Below are 21491 nucleotides of genomic sequence, written 5' to 3'. Positions count from 1 at the left end.
TTGGTTTGAAGTCCTGCCCCCATTATTGATTAGAGTGCAGCTGCTGTCAATGAGGACATTAGCGCGTTTGTGTGGGTGAAAGATTCTGGAAGTAGGTTATGCTAGGCTCGTTCCAAAAGATTATTCTTAAATTGTGAGCAGAGTTCCTTTTGCGCACGCCTTCCGCTGGCAACGCTTTGTTGCAGTGGGAAAATCATCCTCGGTATCGCCGTTTGAATAAGGAGGACTTAGCACATCCCTTTAAAGTTTAAACTTTTCAATTTTAAAAAAATCGATGAACTAATCCTTTCTCGCAGCTCGTCTCTGGTATTGTTTCTTAGCAGGCTTTCTTCCTCCTCTTCTTTTCAAGCAAATCTCTTTTTTTATTTAATTAGGCAGAAGAAACTTTATTCCATGTTCCCGGGTTTCCCATCAGAATCCCCATCAGTTACATCGAATGTAAGCACAGAAGAGAGAGCGGAATAAAGGGAGGGCTCCCGATTTCTCTTTTCCTGTGGGAGTGTTGGCACTTTGCCCGCACCCACCCACCCACCCTTCCCCCATACCCTCCTCGCCCCCCCAACACCCCCCCCCACATTTATGGGCTGGCTGTTTGAGAAGTGGGCGAAGGCGGATGTCATGCTCGGGGCAGTCCGTTTCCGCGGAATCCAGCCCGGGATTTGACTCCACCTCCAGCCAAGCTGCTTCCCAGTGACAGAAGAGTTGGGACGGAGACTCGCAGTGGGAAGAGAGGCAGGGCGCGGGGAGATCGGGAGAGAAAGAGAGAGAGAGGCTGCTGCGAAGTCCTCCCCAAACACACACTTCAATGACCAGGCGAGCTGGGGCGAAGCGCGCTCTCCTGCCGGGGCACAAGCAGCTCTGCCTGCCGACGAGGAGTTCCCCCGAAGACGCCTCGCCCGCCGGGAGCACTTTTTCGGAGGGGCAGCGCAAGACCCTGAAAGGACTTCTCCTCTCCCACGATCCGTCGGAAGGGGACTTACTGGAGTGGCAGCGCGAGTGGCATCGGGAAGAGGAGTAACCGGAGCTCTTTGATTTTTCCCCTCCCCGCACCCAACCCTTTCCCCCCTTTCCCCCCACCCTCCGTGGAGATGGACACATCGCATCCCCCAAAGTCGAAATATTGAATCTTTCCCTCCCACCCAAAACCTCCACACGCCGCCGCCCCACGCGCGCACACAAATACACACGCCCCGCTCCCCCTAGGACGCACGCCGGTAATAATGACAAAGGATTGCAAAGGCGAGAGTGGATCGAGTTTCGCCGAGCGATCCCCTTAAATGGATTACTAAATGGGACACTCCATCAGCTAGTCCTGTCCTCATAAGCCTCCCAGATACATGCACCGACGAGGTACGTGAACTCCTTTTTCCTCTCTCCTCTTTCCCCCCACCCCCATGCACTGCGCTGCTGCTTCTCTGCGCTCCGGGATATGCACGAGGGCATTGTTCCGGGCTGCGTTTGCAAGCGCGGGGAGCTTGCAGCGCGAGGTCCTGCAGGACAGCAGGAGGATGGCGAAGCGGCGGCTGCGGCTGCACAGCGAGGAGGAGGCGAGGACTGCTCGGGCCCGCTCCATGCCAGAGCCACTTTCTCTCCCCTGACCCGGGTCCGTGTTTGTGTGTGTGTGCACGCGCGCCGTACAGTTTCCCGGGGAGGGGAGAATGCCTTATTTCTCTTGGCCATGCTCTTAATTTTGCACGAACTGGGCGCGTTTGTTTTGTTGCAAAAGCGCGCCGCGAGCGCCCTCCCTCCGCCCCGCTCTTGCTTTCGCGGTTCGGGGACACTTTGCCCGGGAGCTGCCCGCTTGCTTGGCCGCCGCGGGGAGGGGCGGCTGCTGGGCTGTGAAGCCGCGCCACACACCCACACACAAGCACACAAACACCCCGCCTCGGTGGCAGGCAGTGCAGCCGCACCGCTCCGAGCCCGGCTTTCCCCCGTCGCTCCGCACGAGGCTTCCTTGGGGGGCGAGCAGGATGGGCGTGGAGTCTTTGTTTCGGAGACAATGTGACGGCGGAGGAGAAGCGGCGAGCGGCGGGGGCAGGTGGGCTGGCAAAGCGGCGGCCGTCGGGCGAGCGCTTCTCGCGAGGAGGGAAACTTGGGGCTGAGGGAGAGGCGGACCCCCGTCCCCCACCCCCCACCCCCGAGCTCGCCTTCCCCTGCCGGGGCCAACGCCTCTCCTCCGCCCTCGGCGCAGTGACCGGTGCCCACCCTGGTCCCTGGGGGAGGGGGGGAAGCAGCGTGTGTGACGGCGCCGCCCGTCTCCGGCTTTGTTTGCGAGATTGGGGACTGGGCTTGGCGCGGGCGGAGGGCTGTTGTTGCTGCTCCTCTCTCTTCCCCCTGTTGCACCCCGAGGTTGAGGGGAGGGGCAGCTGTCGAGTCGGTTTCTCTCTGGAGAACTGACGGGAAAAATCGAAGTCGGAGAGGCGTTTGGTGTCTTTGGAGAGAGCGGAGCCGCGCAGGGCAAGGTTCCTGCCGCCGTTGCTCCCCCCTTTTTTACGCTGAGGGGGGAAAAGAGGAGCAGGAGTGGCGCGCTCGCCGGTTACTCTCTCTCCCCTCAAGTCCCTCCTGCAGCCTCCGCGGAAGGGAGGAGTTAATAATGGGGCTCCTTCCCTTTCTCTTGACGTTTATGTGTGTGCATACAACTCCTGGGGTCCGAGGTACCTTTGCTCCCTACACCAAATAAAATATTTGAGGGGACGCCCCTCCCCAAGTTGATGGGCATTGCCATTCAAATACGCCGTGTCTTGTGGGACGAGGCTAAACTGCTCCCCACCCCCACCCCCAATATTTCATTTAAGTTGGCACCCGTGTGGTTTTCTGTGCGCGCACATCCTCCACCCGCTTATGGGTGTCCCTTGACCACTGAAAGCATGGGAGATGCCTCTGGACCTAGAAGTGGAGAGGACAATGGGGCTTACATGACACCTTCGAAGAGAATTTAGGAAGGTGTAGCTGAAGGCTGCTTGCCCTTTGCTCTGGGCAAAAGAGGGGAGGGGACGCTCCCGTGTGATCCTGCACAGGTAATAATGCACGTTACCTGAGGGGGAATGCTAGAGAAGGAGAAAGGGAAGCGCTAGAGAAAGGGCCAGGCAACGTGGTCCCTTGGGAAACAGAACTCCTTGTGCTATTAAGTCTTTTGTATATTGTAGTATTGGGAGACTGACCTGTTCCTGAGGCACTGGGGTGACATGTTAAAAAGTTATTGTGATACATGTTGTGAATCCATGGGCATTTGTGTGCATACCACCCTCTCTGCTTGGCTAGCAGGGATTAATTTTGAGGCAAGAATTAGACGGCGAACTCTTTTTCAACGTTTTACTTTCTGTAAGGGGTGTGCCTTTGAGCATGTGCAGAGTGCCTTTCCCTCGCCACTTTAATAATCACAGCCAGCTGCCCTATTTGGGGTTAAGGGAATAGGATTTCGGGGGCAGACAGTAGTACAGTTTCTATGCAGGCCCCAGAGACCAAGTACCTCTTATTTTAGAAACTATCGCTGCCCCCCAAACTGCACATTTCAGTTGTTCTCCCCTAACTTCCCTTGGACACTAGGGAATGATGTGAACATGGAAAGTCCTTGGACAGAAATTTTTGTTCCCTCAAAACTGCTGACTGGATGAAGATAATTCCCAAAGACTGGAGAAGAAAGGAGTTAATGGGAGTTCCCCACTCACTGGGGAAGGAGGTGCAGCTCATGGGAAGCACCCCAGCACTGCCCAGACTCCTTTGGAATAAAAAAATAAGAGGTCAGTCGGAGATTCTCTCATTCCTACCACCAACCACCTTAAGCCAGCCCAGCAGCTGAAGGGAGAGCAGAGGCTGTTGGTTGGTGCTGGTGGTATGTAGCAGCTGTTTAAAGGTGTGCTGGCTACATGAGCCTGGAAAGCTCTGGGCTGAGAGTAATGTGTATTAAGTGCTCTGGCTGTGAATTTGCATGAGTGAAAGTGGGAAGCCTACAAATCCCCATGTGTTGTTTTCCCCGACTGCTGGTCTGTTGGAGAAGTGGAGCAGAACTGAGGCAGCTCAGGGGAGTTGGGAGTTGGGGGGGGAGAGGGAGAGGGAGAGGGAGGCTGGGAACTGCTGTCTGCTGGCTTGGTTTCCCTGGAGCATCATTCAGCTGAACAGCTCGCAGCAATCTAGGCAAAGGGTTCTGGATCCAGACCCGGGGAAATCCAGTTTGGGTATTTGTCAGGTTCCAGGAACTATTGCTGGAACAAGTTTTAAGGTTTTCTTAGAGAAGGGGGGGGGCGGGGTCTTGTAGAGATGATGGCTGGTTCACACAGTGTTTTTGTTTTGCAGAAGTTTCATGGAAAGAGAAGTGAAAATCCACTTGGTTGTGGTGACTGAAAAGCCGGGTTAAAAGCTGAATGTAAAAAAATAATAATCACAATCTCTCTTGAGTTTTCATTCAGTTTTAGCAAAGTGAAAAATTGAGTGCTGTGGTTTATGGATATAGTTGTCTGGGACCAGTGAATTTCTATAGCTGGCTTCGTTGTGCAATGCTTATTGTATCTTAGCATTTGTGTTCCTAAACCCTGTGTGCATATTTTTGTGTATCTGCTCCCATTTTTGTGAAGGAAACTATTCTTTCCCCAGGAGTGGGTTCTTATAAGTATAATTGAAAACCTGTAGATTTAAGATTGGTCAAATAGGAAGCAATCAGTTTGGTTTGTTTGTGATGGGAATATTTTGTCATCCACAACACAATGAAAGTTAAATCATCATGAATGCATCAAGCAATTTCTATTAAACCGAAGTTAACAACATAATTCAGAACCAAGGTTAATTGTTAATCTAACATTAAATAAAAGTGGCAGAATTCTGTCTCCAACTATTGTTCTTTTTTATTCTACCATTTTTGTGAAAGACAATGTTGTTTTTGTACTGTGACCTTCGTTTTAAAAAGCAGACAAACCAGTTGGACTGTTGAAATGTCACATTTTTGGTCTTGATTCTGCCATCCTTGTTTCCTGGACTTACTGCTTTTCTAGGAATATATTTCCGTAGGGTAGAGGGAGGTGCTTTAGGAAAGCTTGCAGGATGGCTCTGTTGATACCTAGAAATACTTCTTTCCAAAACCCCACAGAGTTTGTACCGGTAGTTTTTTCTGCTTTAATTAACTGCTCCACAGAGCATATTATATCCTATACATGTGTACTTGGAAGAAAGATCTGCTGAGTTCAGTGGGACTCCCAGGCTGCAGTTCTAAAAACACTTACCATGAAAGCAAGTCCCATGGAAATCAATAAGGTCTACTTGTGAGTAGATATGCATAGGATTGCATTGTGTTTCTTCACATTGTTTAGTGAAAAAGTGGAGAATAGGGAAGAACTAGGTTCTTTAGACCTTTAAAAAGACCGTGGAAGTAACAGCTGCATATATTGTTCAGTGCATGAGATGACTGGGACTTAGTCGTCTTTAAGTGAAATTGCACTGCCAGGATATTTCTCTGCATGATATAATTTCTCATGGTATTGCCTGATCCCATTTAAACACTGATAGTTTATAAAACTTAACCTGGATCTTCTGGACAACTATATATAGGCCTTTGTCCTTTCTTACTTGGAAAAATCTACTGACTTTAATAAGAGCTTAACATAAGGAGGAACTGAAAACTGGTACATGCTGTCTGCAAATGCTAAAACACTGTGGAGGGGAGTGGCTGCAGGGAATACAATAGATAGGAGGTTTGTTCATTCGCTTTATACAAAAAGTCAAAGATGATCTGAACCATGAGTAAAAAGAATCCAATTTTCACATATGTTCCCCATACTTTCCATTAGTTAACATCATAGTGCTTATTTTTCTGATGATTAAAGAGACCTACTTCATGTGCTAAACCAAGCTTCCTGAAAGGGAAAGTAACTGGGCACTCAAATGGATAAAGGACATTTCTACTTAACATCCCCAGCTATTTCATGGTAACAAAAGTAGATGCTAGAGCCATAGCCCTTTTCCACAGGTTGTAATTTGAGAAGTGAAGCTAGTGCAGCTCCAGTCTGGAAAAAAGGGCAGTAGGGGTTAAGGGCGAGGAACTGCATTCATTGATAAAAAAGAGAGCAAATTAATGATCTGTGATAAATCCAAAATAGAACTGTGCTCGTTAAAAGGAAGTCGGCAGTTGTAAACTTGTTTGCGTGCTTGTTCGGTAAAAGAAAGGGGAGATTTGTCACCTCTACAAGAGCAAGAAGAACTAAACATAAATGCATATGAAAGGCGCTCACATGGTTTAAGGCAATAAAGGCATAAAAGGATTAAATTGACCTCACCTAACAAATGCATTGCATCTTTGCCTATTTGCAGGAATACATTGCTGTGCTATCTAGAGGAATGTCCGGTGTGTTGTGTAGAAATCTATCACTCATTAACCTGACAGGTTACAGACCAAGAGCAGTTAGACATTGGGATTTCAAGTGCAGTCTAACATTTTAAATTCTTGAGCCAGATTATATGCAGTTAGAGGCAGGAGAACAAGGCATAGGAACGAAAGTGGTGCTTTATTACCTCTTGTTCTATATGACATAATTCAATATCTCAAAGACCAAAACAGATGGGATTATTCAACAAAGTTAATTTGGTTGAAATCAGTGAGGCTATATCAAATAAGACAAGACCTGCACAATTGAGGGCTTCAATAAAAGCATTAATATGCAGTCGTACCTTCGATCTTGAATGCCTTGGCTCCCGAACAAACCGGCTCCCGAACGATCGAAACCCGGAAGTGAATGTTCTAGTTTTTGAATGTTCTTTTGGAAGCCAAATGTCTGATGGGGCTTCTGCATCTTCCAATTGGCTGTGCTTTGGTTTTCAAACATTTTGGAAGCTGAACGGAATTCCGGAATGGATTCCATTCGACTTGCAAGGTACGAATGATGGGGAACCTGTTGCCTTTCAGATGTTGGAGTCATAACTTGCATCATCCTTGACCGTAGGCTGTTCCAACAACACCAGAAGGACAATAGGTTCCTCATCCCTGACATATGTTGAGTCAGAGCATGCTGATATTTAGTGGATCATATCATGGAGGAAAAATGACAACTCGTACATTCTGAGTATTCCAACCCCAATGCAATCCTGGTAGAAGTAACCACATAGTTAATTAAAGTCAACCAGGAATGAGTAAAACATGTTAAGTAACCTATTGGATATGATCTCAGCCAAAGAAAGACTTCTAATGCAAATGCCCTTCTCTGTGGAGTGGACGAGTTCACAATTATTTCCAGCTCAGGACATAGTTTCCACCTCAACACCTGGCTAGGGAAACGAAACTTTTGCTGTTCATGGCACTAATGTAATTCAGAAAATTGGTAGCCTTTCCATAACATAGAACATAACTTTTTCTGTAGCTGTGAAAAACCTTAAGAAGAGGGAAGAGAGGAGAGAATGACAAAGGCTCAATTTGTGTGTGTATGCATACTCATGTAATTATTTAGTCAAGTTTACACTGACAAGACATGTCATTGTTGAAATCGATGCTCGACCCAGAACATGGATTACAGAAGATCTCGCCCAACGTTTAATTCAACTCTTTTCTCCAAACTTTACATCTGCATCTTCTTCCAAGTGCTTTCCAATGTTTCCTCCATCCCAGAAAAACAAGCCAGAAGCTAGTATTTCTTCTGTAATGTCTTAATTGGTGGTCGTGAAGTGCCTCTAGTAATTAACTAAGTACATTTCAAAGCATCACAGTTAGATAGGTAAGAGATATACAGAGATCAGGTCACCTGACAGAGAGGATGCTGCTGTCTGTGGGTTGGCAGCTGCTGTTTTCACTCCACGGTTGCAATAGGACAGTAGCAACAGGAATCAGGTTTGTAAGCCTAGAACTTGTAGCTGCCTGGATTCTGTCTCTAATATGTTTTTATTCCAGTGTGTTTCCAACACCTTGCTTTCAACATTTTACCAGTACTCAGCTGGTACCATTTTCCATATCCATCCTGAAACCTCAACTTGGCAGGTTCTAAAATAGTCACCCATGTGCCTTGCCTTTTTGTGTGTGCAGTTAAACCCCACTCACAAAGCTATTGTGTCAATGAGCCCTTTCCCTAAGCAATTTGCAACTAAACTTGCAATCCCAAGCACAATTACCAGAGAGCAAGTTTTAATTATTTCCTGTGGAGTCGTGCTTGTGCAACGACTACCGCTTGTGCAGAACATCCCTGCTGTCTTCTTTCCCCATATGCCCCCCAACTGCTGCTGGGATTCACCCAAGTCTCTGGAGCAAATTTTGGGGGTGGTAGGAGAAGAATCCATTCTTAAGGAAATCAGCCCTGAGTGCTCACTGGAAGGACAGATCCTGAAGCTGAGGCTCCAATACTTTGGCCACCTCATGAGAAGACTCCCTGGAAAAGACCCTGATGTTGGGAAAGATTGAGGGCACAAGGAGAAGGGGACGACAGAGGACGAGATGGTTGGACAGTATTCTCAAAGCTACCAACATGAGTTTGACCAAACTGCGGGAGGCAGTGGAAGACAGGAGTGCCTGGCATGCTCTGGTCCATGGGGTCATGAAGAGTCGGACACGACTAAATGACTAAACAACAACAACAAAGGAGAAGAAGAGTAGGGTAGTGCCCTTGTGTGAACTTAAGTTGTTCTGAGAGCACAATGACTTTGTTGGATGCAAACCCATGAGACTTCTGAGCAATTGTGCTTAAGATAGCACTTGAATGGTCATTTCCCATAATCATAAACATTTCGTTTGAATATTGCACCTCAATATGTCATTAGCCTTCTCCTCTAGCCTCAGACTAAGGTTTTGAACTGAGGAGTTGCATGGCCAGTGGCTTACCTCATGACTACTTCAGACTCGCCCATTTGGTACTGACTAAGCTCAGCAGTATGTGGTACCGGTATTTGTGGATTTCTAATGGCTCTCATTGCCTGGTAAGCAATGGACTTGCATCTTTGTGGACAAGCATGCGATCAAAAAAGTGGCATTGTCGGTAGTTAAGAAAGTCCATGTGTTGTGATTTCACCTTGGGGCACTGGAGAAGATTCTAATCACATTGGTAGTGCTCAGGAGTTGGCTTTATGCAAACTTTTCACAGGCTGGCTATTTGATGTCAGTTCGCTTAGAGTAACTAAATTTGCTCAACCGATAGGTCAACTTACTCTTCATAAAATAAGCTAAAATAACTGGCTTTAAGAATGGTTAGTACAGTCAATTTCAGAGGGACTAACTTGGCATAAATCCAAGAACTTTGGCAGCTTATGCTGAAAGATAGGTCATGAATACTTAATTACTTGATCAGGAATTTGTCCTGAACCATGAATTAACATATCTACTTTTATTATGGTTAGGCCAGTCTTGAGGTGAGAAAATGAGACAAATTTATGGAATCTTGAATTAGAATTTCCAGTAGTTTTGTTTTGGTTTTTAATCTATTTGCATAGAGTTCCGTGTAGTTATCCAGTGGAATCCTGCCCAACTTTTGTGAGTTATTACATTTAACTCCTTAAATACAATGATACCCTCTTCTGAATTACCTATAGTGTGCAGTGGTACCTTGGTTTATAACCATAATCCGTTCCGGAGGTCCGGTTGTAAACCAAAACAAGTTGTAACCCAAGGCGCACTTTCGCCAATGGGGCCTCCCCCCCCCCCAAAATGGCTTGTAATCCAAAAGGGGGGGGGTTGTAATTTTTTTTTAAAAATGGCTTGTAATCCCAAAAAAAGAGACACACACTTCTGGGTTTGACATGGTTGTAATCCAAAACAGTTGTAATCCAAAATGGTTGCAAACCAAGGTACCACTGACTAAATGAATCCTAGTATGTTGCTATTTTATTTATATTCTCCCTTGAAGCCAAAGTTGATACCCAAAGCAAACATTTGTTACAGTCATAGAGCTATAGTACGAGCCCGGTAGATTGGCGCCTGCACTGCCTGGGAGACAGCCTCGTGATTTGAGGTACTTACCAATTTTTTTAATGCCATTGAGAATAGTAACATAGCAGTCAAGGAAAAGCATTTTCTCTTCCATCTAGTTTTCTGCGGGGTTTTTGTTTTGTAGGAAGAAGCAAGCATTCGGGAACTCACGTGATGGAAGTAGTAACAGACCAGAGTTAGATTTTCTACCTCAGTTAAACTAAGCCCCACTAAACAGTGGTTCTAAGATTCCGAAACCTGCTGTGGGAAACTGAAAATTACATTGGTAATTTTTATATTTAGGCTGCCAGAGAATAGCTAATTTCAATATATTTATATAGAAACTGACTACTATTCATGACAGTTAAGAAGCATAAAAGCAGCTAATGTTAAACAGAGAAGCATAGGAGGAATTGGAAGAAAGTATACAGCAAACAAACAAACAATAAAATCTCCTCCCCTTACTGCATATTAGTAAATGCATGTAATCGATAACAAAAAAAATGTATAATTCTTTCCAGTAGCACCTTAGAGACCAACTGAGTTTGTTCTTGGTATGAGCTTTCGTGTGCATGCACACTTCTTCAGATACACCATGAAGTTTCCAAGTAAAATATATTCATGTCTAAAATTTGATTCATACTAAGTTTCAATCAACTCTTATGTTAAGCGTATTGAGATGCTGCCATATGGAATCATGGTACATTATTTTGTTTCTGAATGTTACCAACTCAACGTAAATATTTGTTCAGTATGTAAAAAGACTACAAGTTCCTTTTTGCCTGAATGGCCTTTTCGAAATAAAATCCCAAAGTGTATCTGTAGAGACTGAAGCATGGGTGGAAAATGATAAGCCAGCTATTAACAGAACTGCCAGTTGCTACATCTCAAGAGGGAAGACATATGGTAACTCACTGCATTCAGTACTGACCTTTCCCTTTAAAAGTATTTTTTTTTAATAATAGCAATTACTATATACAGTGTTTTAGTGCAGATACTTGGAATTCACTGTGAATATATTGGTCCTCACAATTCTATTCTGTAGCTACCAAGCAAAACATGTCCAGAAAGGAATCAGGCATACTATGTTGAAATCTGTGGTATTTTTATTTTTGCCTACATGCTAGACTGCAGGATGAAGCTGTTGGCAAAAGTTGTTGTTGGGGGGGGGGAATACTCCATTACGCCTATGGATTCTATATCCAGCTGCCTTCAATGGAAACCAAATACTCATGGCAGCAGGAGCAAATGGATGATTTTATGACATGGAATTCAGCCATAGTCTGGGCCCAGCGTATAAAAGCTAGACATTTTCCTAGAGTGGGATTGTGATTGCCATATTGATTATGCACTTTCCCCTCCCAGTATTTATACCATGTGCTTTTCGTCAATATTGCCTAGCCACAAAAACCTCACAAGAATCTTTCAGTAATTAAAAGGAGAGCATCCTTATGCAGCTAGTGAAAAGCGAAGGTCTTGTTTCTGACTCTAGCAAAATCTACATCTTAACTCCAGGAAACTTGACTGCATTGTGTTTCTGGACTCAATAGTTTCTGGTAAAATAGCAGATAATCTCTTTTGAGTAGCCAACTGTGTTTCATTATAGAGGGTTTCTCTCTTTCTTGCCGTTTGCATGGGATACATCTTTTCAGGAAAAGAGGAAGCAGATAAATTGCTGTATTTTATGAGTTCTTTTAATAAAACGAAAACCATTGATACCTGTCAACATCTTCTGTTTAGTGCCAGTTTGACATGGATCTGTGCTAATTCCTTTCCCATTCTTGAGTTATGGCCTAGCTTGACACTGTCCTTGGCCTCTTCATCTATTAATCATGGAAGCTGCTTTCTTATTCGGTTGCCATAGTTTCAGTGCCTCAGATAGTGTTGGGGTGCCTTGGGAAAGGCTTGAGATATACTTGGACTTGCAAGCCTTGCAGTTATTCTGGCACTTGCATAGCTCTGAAAGAACAGAAAACAGCTCCAACATAATTTCAACATAAGAGGAAACTTCTGGATGTGTCTCTCTGGACCTTGTTATGTGCACACCCAGCTGATATTTTCTCCAGGATTTTCTTCTTCCTGGGGAAAAAAAAACACCCAAGAACTTGCAGTTCAGAGACCAATGGCTGCTTTTATCTACTGCAAGGAAAGGAAAGGGTTTTCTGTTGATGAATGGTTGAGAAAATTAGGGCATTTGATAATACAGGCAATTTTTTTTTGTTCTTAGCTGCACATGGCATGATGTTATGTTTTTGATAAAGCCATTTTTTTGTAGTTGCCATTCTCAAGCTGGTATTAACTTTTTTTTAATTGTGCTTGCAAGCTGATGAACTTTTGTGTCTGGAAACTAAGGTATGTCATGTGTTGAGCTTGAAATAAAGGAAGACTGAAGTTTGGTTATCCAAAGAACCATAGCCATTTTACGTTGATTAGAAACATTGCCTGTTCATCCACCCATCCACCCTTTTCAATATTTTTGTTCTCAAGTTTTACACTTATATGTTTCTAAATGCAGAGTTATGTCTTCCTAAGAAAATGTATACATGCAAAAACAACGACTACCTTCTCAGAAAAATGCTAATCAACTTGAGGGACTAAAACACAAGGCAGTCATCCCTGAACTTCGAGCAAGAAGCAAATTGTCTTGACACAAATTTCAGTAGAAGTCAATTTACGCTGGACAGTGGCAATTCCATGAGTTTCTACACATAGCCAACCCAGTCACGTAGAAAGCAGGGTGGCGAGATCCAATTTTGACAGCAAAAGGGATGCTGTCCCCCTTCTCCTTCCATACATAGCTTGCCTCTCTGCAGAAGACCTTTGAACAGCTTGCTCCTCAGCAAGGTCCCAGTATCAGAAGTGAACTTGGCAGGATTAAAAGTGCTGTTGGGGTGAGGAGTTGTGTGGAGGTAAGTAGCAGGTACAGGGAGGGTATATTGACATGCCCCTTTTATTGTTAAAATTGGACCCCCACACAACTCCATATGAAATAGGCACATCTAACTTCACCTTGATTACACCATAATAATAGAATCAAAGAATTGTAGAGTTGGACGGGACCCCAAGGGTCATCGAGTCCAACCCCCTGCAATACAGGACTCTTTTGCCCAACATGGGGCTTGAACTCACAACCCCGAGATTTAGATTCTCTTGCTCTACCGACTGAGCTGGTAAACATTCACAGCTCAGTCCTATGTGTGCCTTCTCTGAAGGAAGCTCCATTGAGTTCAATGAAACTTGCTTCAAAACAAGTGTCCATAGGATTGCTGGCTAAATTTTAATATTGCGAAGGGTGGTGCATGTTCTACATACAATTTTTCAAAAACATTGTAGAGTTTTGTCACTGGAGAAGTTGTGGTGGACCTGTTCTTCTCATTGGAGTGTTAGCACGAGCAAGTTCCGGTTTAGGGTAGTCACCCAGATGCAAAAGAGGAGGGGGCACCTGTAGAGAGACAGTGTGGTTTAGTGGTTAGAGTGTCAGACTGGGCCGTGAAGCTCTCTGGGTGACCTTGAGCCTCCCAGTCTAACCTACCTCACATGGTTGTTGTGCGGATTAAATGAGAAGTGGGAGAAGCATGTTCACTTACCTTGAGCTCCTTGGAGAAAAAGATGGGAAATCAATGCAATGCAATGTAATAAAAAAAATAGTTCAATAGAAGAGGCGATTTCAACAGGTATAGCTTCAGCAGGCTACCATCTGAAATTTTCACAAAACTGTAGAAAGTGGAAGAGTCGTATCTTCTTTTTCACCTGCCACTAGTTCACTGTGGCGTTGTAATTGACTTCCCCCAGAGACAAATACATTAATTTATTTTTAAAAACCATTTGTTGGCCACCTTTCAGAGGGCCATACCATAACAAAACAAATTCAACAAATGAGCAAGCAAACCAAAAGCAGCAGTATCAATAAAGACAAGCCAGCTGAATCAGAGGTCAAATGCAATAAATGCTTCTTCTTTTTTTGCACCACTACCAAGACCAATAGAGAAGGGGGATTTGGGCTTTTGGGGCAGCGAGTCCCGAGGTGCTTGATGTAAGAGCTGCTTCTCACCAGGACCGTTCTTGCGTTCCATGGAGTTGGACTTTGAAGCACGGCCTGAGAGGATGATCTAAGCTAGTACAGGAGGAATATAAGGAAAGATTCCCTCTCTGAAATATGTGGGACCCAGGCCAGCTATGAACTTTTCCAGCAGCTTCAATAAGATAAATTTGATAAATTTTAAGGAGCATTTAATGTTCAAGAAAATAAAATAAATAAATAAAACAGTTTTATGTTAAGCAAACCATTTTAGTCAAAGCTATGCCAGAGGATTATGTGCCGCTTGTAAGTTTGTCAGATGTGGAACCTGTCTGAAGACATAGTGACATTTGAAATTATAAATAAGCTACTTTTCATTCAGGGATGAATAACAGAACTTCAAGCATGTCATTTCAGCAGCCTGAATAACACGCTTTTGCAGACTATCAGCTATTGCCTCCTCTGAAGTAGTTTCTGATTGAGGTTTCATAACATGAAAATAGATAAAAGGATAAGTGTTTATATGATGCTAGATGCATCATGTTTCTGGGGATCAGGAGCTCTAGTTGTAAACCTTTGCTCTTGTGATGGCACAGGAGTTTGGGATGAAACGTATTGTTGCATATGCTGTATGTTGTATAGCATATGCTGTATGTTGTACATTATGATGGGATGAGATTATGGCCAGGATCAACAAGACAAAGCCAGGAGAAAGTGTCACAGATAAATTGTTTCAGGTGCAGACGTAGTTGGAACCTGTTGAAAGAAGATGCTACTTTGGCTAACTTCCAATATAGAAGTATTCTACAGGTTGAATTAAAGACTTCAGACATGTCCACATCCATCCCTATGGTACACATAGGGTACACATAAGTGTATTCCTTTTCAGGAATGAATTTGCCCATTTTTTATGTTCCCAGTTGCCTATTTTGACTATACTGTATATAGACATGATCTCAGGTGAGGACTCTACCAATTCACCCATGTTTAAATTGGCCCTGTACCTCTTGTAAGTGTGCACAAAATTTAATGAACTTTTCAGAGCTGTATAACAAAAGTATTCCCCCCACACACACAAATGCAAAGCAACTTTATCATGTACCGGTATATTTATTCAGAAATATACTTCCTGGTAAATGCGCCTATAAGATTGCAGTCTTGGGATGTTATGATCTAACTGTCTCAGTATTTGATTCACTCCGCTTTCTATTTGTTCTTCAAAACATTACTTACTTGAAATGCATTTCATATCACTTGAAGAACAGATTTCTTAATAAATGTGCAATGTATCATATTAAAACCATTTTTTACAGTAGGATTTTTTAAAGATGATGATCATGTATCTTAAATAAAGCTTTAGTTGTATTCAGCTCACTGGTGGTGTAATAGAATAATTTGTACTTATTAATTATAAATGGTGAGCTTTTGCAGTTCAGACTTATTGATCTTTAACCATCTTAATGAGAAATTACCTAAATTAAATTGATTTAATATTCGCGGTAATGTGTTCTTGGAAAGTGATAATGTAACATAACTCCAGAACTGTATCCCATGTAGCAAAAATGGCCTTTCATGCAAATAAATTCTTACTGTGTGTTTTCAGGCAGTGATTCAAATAAAGTGAGAAAATAAATCTAGTTCTTAGAACAGCAATAAAAAGATACTATATTTTTGGTGTATCTCTTTGGGTCTAGGTCTGAGCTATAGAAATGGGAAATCCACAAATTACTGTGGGTTGGATCTATTCTAGACTAACAGAGCAATCCAAACCACCCCACTTTATACCTGACCCAAGAGTATGTTTGGATTAGATGGATGTGAGCCTCTTTCCAGCTCATCCACTTTCCCACCAGCTATGACTGAGCTCCCTCTTCCATGAATACCAAATTGTGTGTGCAGGAACCATTGGAAAGCCCCCCAAATGAGGTGTTCTGGGGGTGAGGAGCAGGTGGTGCTGAGATGGTCCAACTCCTTTCACGCAATGGCATCAGGCACAATTTTGGGCCTGTTGCTATGCCATTGGAGCCAATTGCCCTGCCCACTTTCTGCAGCAGACGTTGGGAGCACAGTAGGGCTATGGATGTGGCAGTAGCTTTGCCGCTCTGCCAAACCATGCTAGCAGGAGGGGGTAGTTTGGGTTGTTCTTGAAGTGAGAGTAGCGAAAACGCAGCTAAGAAGCTTAAATCATACACAGGTATATGACTGACACCCTTCTTTGGAAATTAAACCAACGTCCAGACTTTAACATTCAAAAACTTTACTTGCAGAAACATAATATTTATAGTCACACACTTCTCCAAACATGGTAGTACAGTCTCTTCTAGCTTCCAAACAACTGTACAGCCATACCTCATGTTGCGTATGCTCCATGTTGCGTATGTTCGAGTTACGCACCTCCGCGACCCGGAAGTCATCCACGGAGCGCGTGTGACGCACACGCGGGTGCACAGAAGCATTCTGCGCAATTTGCGCATGCGCAGAAGAGCAAAAACCCACAAACCTCCAGGTTTTTTCTTTTTGTTCATTCGCGTTACGTACGCCCGGTTTACGTGGCGCAACCCGGAACGGATCGAGTACGTAACACGGGGTACCACTGTATTTTCTTTTCTTTCCAGAGCTCAGCACTCAGCCATCTCTATCTTGCAGCTCCTATAACAGATTTCCACTCTTGCCTTCTCCTGCAGCTTTGTTCTTTCTTTCAGAGTGCAGAAGAAGCACTCTATTCAACTTAGCAGTGTTCACTGTGGATTCTAAAACACAGTCATCTTGCACCACATAAAATGGAGTCTATCCTTAACTAGATACCTCACACGAAACCAACGTTAGCCAGTCGCATGAGAACTACTAGAGAACTCTCTAGAATTCAGTTACCAACCAATCGAATTTAAATACATAGTAATACATACAAGCATTACAAGTTCAGTGAATAACTTAACGGTTGTGGCTTTCCTTAGTTAATCATAAGTCTAATTGGTTTCAGTGGGAACTAAGTTCAACTAACTTAGCCTGGATTCACCCCTGTGTTCCCAAACTATTTGCCAAGGTAAGATGAGTGTGGGGTGTGGAGGGGATATTTATAGGCAATAATTGGTGAGCGAGAGAAGGAATTCTTTATATATTTGGCACCTGCTGATTTGCACCCTGAAACTGTCTCCGTGGGCTAATTTTGAGCCCAGATGGGGGGAAATATTAAAAATGGACAGGAGGACTTGTAAGGGAGAAATAGCATGCTGGGGAAAAGGCTATGCATCTCTTCCTGACCGCAAAGTCTCCTCTGCAGATATATCTCTCCTGTCACTATATTTGTGTTACCAGGTAAGTTCATGATTTGACAATCCATGTTTGTCTCAGATTATGTAGTTCTGTCCAAGGATAGCATTAAAAACCCATCAGGTTTTTTCTTCCCCAAATCAAGGACTGTTGCACAAGTCCTTTTAAAAGCTGTTCTGGCAGTGGGAAAAGCTGTTGCATAAACTCTTGCAGTCATTTTACTATCTGCAAGGTGTTTCCTTTTTGTTTTGATGAGGGGGGAAGTGGAACGTGTTTGGCAGCAGCGTAACTTTTACATCCTTAGAGGAAACATGTGATACAAGGTGTTGTCTTCTTGGCCTTTCACCTTGCTCTCAACATAAAGCCCAGACATATTGCCAGAACATTTCCTTTCCCATGATCAAGTTGTTCTTTGGTAAAAAGGGGAGTTCCAAAATCCATCATTAAACAACCTGAAGGTTTTCTGAAGATCGAATGGGATAACTCACAGATAACTTGGATAGCTCTCTTGGATCTTTCAACTTTGTGAAGGGAACAGGAAGTTCAAATACTTCCAGCTTCCTGTTTCTCCCATGTAGAACTTTACTCCCACGTGAAACTTTCTACTTTTCAAATAGAACTTGAACATCTCCCATGCCTGGGAAACACAAAATACTTTCAATGTCACAGCAACTCGAACAAGTTTGGAAAATACAGAAAGGCAGATAACCAGGAAGCCACACAATCACATCTAAGACTTAGGCTGTACACAAACATAATTTTATTTTAGAATCAAAAGAGACCCAGCACTTGCTTTTTCTACCTAATCCACACACAATCTAGACGTACTGCATATTTTGTGCCCCTGAAAAATACATATTGAGATACTGCATTACCATGCAGTGTGTCCATTTAAAATCAGGTGTAAGATGTCCCAGCAGTTGCTGGGAGTGTATTCACAACTGCTCACTGATGTTGTGGGTGGGCATATACGTACCAAGATCACAATATCCATTTCCCCCTTCATTAACCTGGCACATGTGCAGGGCGGAAAAGGCATGGATAACTGAATCAGGGGGAGGGTTTTCAAACACACATCAAGTAACCACACCACAGGTGAACAGCAGGATCTAGATTAGAACCTATCTAGACTGAAAGCAAAACTTTCATTATTATTTTTTGCCCTACAAATGAATTAGTGTGCCTTAGTTGTTGCTGTTGTTCCTCTGGTCTTACACCTATGTTTTTGACAGTCAGACAAAAAGTCAGAGTTTGTCCATCACTTTTATCTTCTTGCCAGGAAAAGCTTCATTTCTACTTTTCTATGTGCCCAGCAGCTGTTTAGGGAAGTTTTTAATGTTTGATGTTTTACTGTGCATAATATTTGAATGTGTTGGAAGCAACCCAGAGTGGCTGGGGAAACTCAGTCAGATGGGAGACATAAATGTGTTGTTGTTGTTGTTGTTGTTGTTGTTAATTCAGTGAAAGAAGAGAGTCCTGTTGAAGTTGCAAGTCCATGATAAGTTTAGTCTAGAAAAGCAGATGGATTTGTTTAGTTTAAAACTTCAACCATATAGCTGAGACAAGTTTTGCGCATAAAAGGTATTTAGCCCTTTAATAATAAGACTGCATTCTCAGACTCAGAGAGTATTACTTCATCTTTAGCAAGCGCTTTGAATTTGTTACTGCCATATATTTTTGCAATAGATATTTTTATCCATTCTCGTATGAGTGAAATGTTGAAGGTGACATCACTTGCAAAAATATAAATAGCACCTCGCCTAAGTGTTGTTTGTGCTAGAGAAATTGCAATACTTCAAGCTGGCTCCTTATTGTGTGTGACATGGCACTGAAAATTAATGCGGGTTTTATACTGAGACAGTGATGGACAGTGTGGCATTTATAAGGAGCCTTGATATCAGCTACACAGATAAAATGCATGCTGTAATGTAATTGCTATGACAGCTATTTGCTGGAGCTCCTCCTGCCCTACCAGCTTGCCCAGACACTACAGTCAGCATCATAGTGTGGGGTGCCATTGTGCCACCAGCAAACATAGCTCATGTGACATGGGGCAGGGCCTTTTTTGTTGTGGCGCCTTAGCTGTGGAACTTTACTAGCCACCCAGACATGTGGATAATGAAATCTTCATTGGCCAGGTAGAAACCTATCTGTACATCTGGCCCTTTTAAATGTGTTGTGCAAAGGGGGGGGGGTTTATTGGTTTGTTGTTGTTCTTATTTTTACTATGTATTTTGCGGTTTTTATATTGTAATTTTTTGTGAACTGCCCTGAGACCTGCAGATGAAGGGCGGTATGCAAATTGAAGAATTAGAAATATTAGTGAAAAAATAAATTCGGGGGAAATTACCAGAGATGATCTCAGCCTTTCCTTATTTTATGCTTCTCTGTTTTACTATGGTTGTGTTGTCCGTGCTGTGAGATGCATTTATATTATGTTGGAAACCGTTCTGTGATAGGTTGCATGATGAAGGGAAGCGAATAAAATTTCTAAATAGATACATATTATTAAGGGGCCTGTGACATGCAGAAGGGCGAGTTGCTGTGCAGGACTTGAGACTGGTCTCAAGGGTCTTGGTCTTGCTGGAAGTTGTAGCTCTGTGAAGGGTAAACTGCAGTTACCAGGATTCAGGGTGTGTGCTTTAAATATATAGAAGTTGTGCCCCCGTGTGTAATTTCAAGCGATAGCAAAGGTGATTCATTTTAGTGTGTGTGAACTTGAGTAGATACTTCCGTATCTTTAATAATTACATGGGGAGAGGGATGAGTTCTCTGCTCTTATTAGTACCCCCCCCCCGAGTTGGTTGAGGCAATAACAATCTACAATACAAATTGTACAATTCAATACAATATTGTATTGTACAATACAGTACAATCAAATACAAAGATTTCTGCTTTACATTGCAATCCTGTACCCACGTAGCTAGGAGTCAGCCCCATTTAATTCAGTGGGTCTTGCTTCTGAGTAAACATGTATAGAATGGCATGTTTGAGATTTAAAAATACATTTTTTTAAATAGTGGGCTTCTGGAATTTTGTTCAGGGAGCATTGTCCCATAAAAGGACATGCAAATAATCATCTTAATGTATCTGCATAAATGCCTCAGATTCTATGGCATCATTTCCAGTTTTGCATAAAACTTCCTTTATATCCTACTTTTTTCCCCATTTTCCCTTTCTTTCTCTAGTCTGCCCTCTCGTGATAACCGGTCTCATTGCAACTACTCTTACCAGCCAGCTGTTTAGTGAAGCAGCTGAAATAAGGAAACTGCTAAAAAGTGGGGCTTTTGCAATATGTAATTGTGATGTTTATAATATTGAAAACACTTTACAGTTTTTTTGAGCAAAATGTTAGGCTATGCGTGTGTTCACATGCACAAAATAAAAGCTTTTATTGCCTATTAACTTTCACACGATTCTCTCACAATGACACTAATAGTAATACTGTGCAGAATATTTTAAAATTTTATTTATTCTGTAATTCTAACGAAAGACAGAAGATTAAGTTCAGTCAAATTCAAAGTGGTTTTCCATTAAAGAATGATAGCAAGAGAAAGCTTGCACGCAGCCTTCAAATAACAATACTTTTGGGGGACTTAAGGGTGAAAGTATTTTCTCTAGCATACTGAACCCAATTTTGCCTCTTACTCAAATGTGCTGTAGCTTTCAAGGCCGGAAGAAATGAAAAATTCGCTTGTAACCAGCACTCAAAATTTGCCAGGCACATTTTGCACCTGAATATCAACAACTTGCAACCAAGTGAAGATGCCCGGGTGCCAGGATGGCACCTGGAGGTGCATGCCTTGGGATCCTTGGATCTTGACTTTTTTCACACACTAGCAACACATCCTGTAGAATATTTAATCTGCACAATCAGAATGAATTTCAGGAACCAATACGACTTTCGAGCCGTCTGGCCCCAAAATGGCAACTAGGCATTCCATTTTGGCGACTGTAACTCTGGTTTAAGGAGCTGTTTGGTGCCTAGCTGATATACCCAAGTTTCTAACACTACATGTGACTGTTATCAAGTGAAGATGGAGCACCATGCATGTGTGAAATTGCTGACTTCCTAGTAGTCTCCAGTGCAATCCCAGGATGATTATTTATTTCATTTATTTATTTCATGAAATTTATACGCCACTTGATTGTAACACACACCCCCTCCCCAAAAAGAAAAAGAAAAAACCAGCAACGCAGTTTCTGCCAGTTGGCGACTGCTAGCCAATCAACAACCACATTAATTTACATTAAAATTTCTTGGCCTTCATCCAGTTTACTGCTGTATTAAGTCACTGGTCCAAGTGCTAAGGAGGAAGAGAGCTGCTTGTCATCAGC

General features: G+C 43.1%; 1 protein-coding gene across 5 annotated transcripts in view; it reads left to right on the top strand.

The window, feature by feature from the left end:
- Positions 1-595: 595 nt before the first annotated feature.
- SEMA6A (semaphorin 6A) overlaps positions 596-21491 on the top strand; it is a 173854-nt gene continuing 152958 nt past the window's right edge. For 4 of the 5 annotated variants that reach the window (XM_033163593.1, XM_033163591.1, XM_033163595.1 and 1 more), the window contains exon 1: positions 597-1350. The gene's annotated coding sequence lies outside the window, so the exon portion shown is untranslated. Of the gene's footprint in view, positions 1351-21491 lie in introns of all 5 variants that reach the window. The other variant, XM_033163594.1, reaches the window with a different exon arrangement.

Source organism: Lacerta agilis, chromosome 11 (genome assembly GCF_009819535.1).
Source record: "Lacerta agilis isolate rLacAgi1 chromosome 11, rLacAgi1.pri, whole genome shotgun sequence".
NCBI lineage: Eukaryota > Metazoa > Chordata > Lepidosauria > Squamata > Lacertidae > Lacerta > Lacerta agilis.
This window is presented reverse-complemented; position numbering and strand designations above follow the sequence as displayed.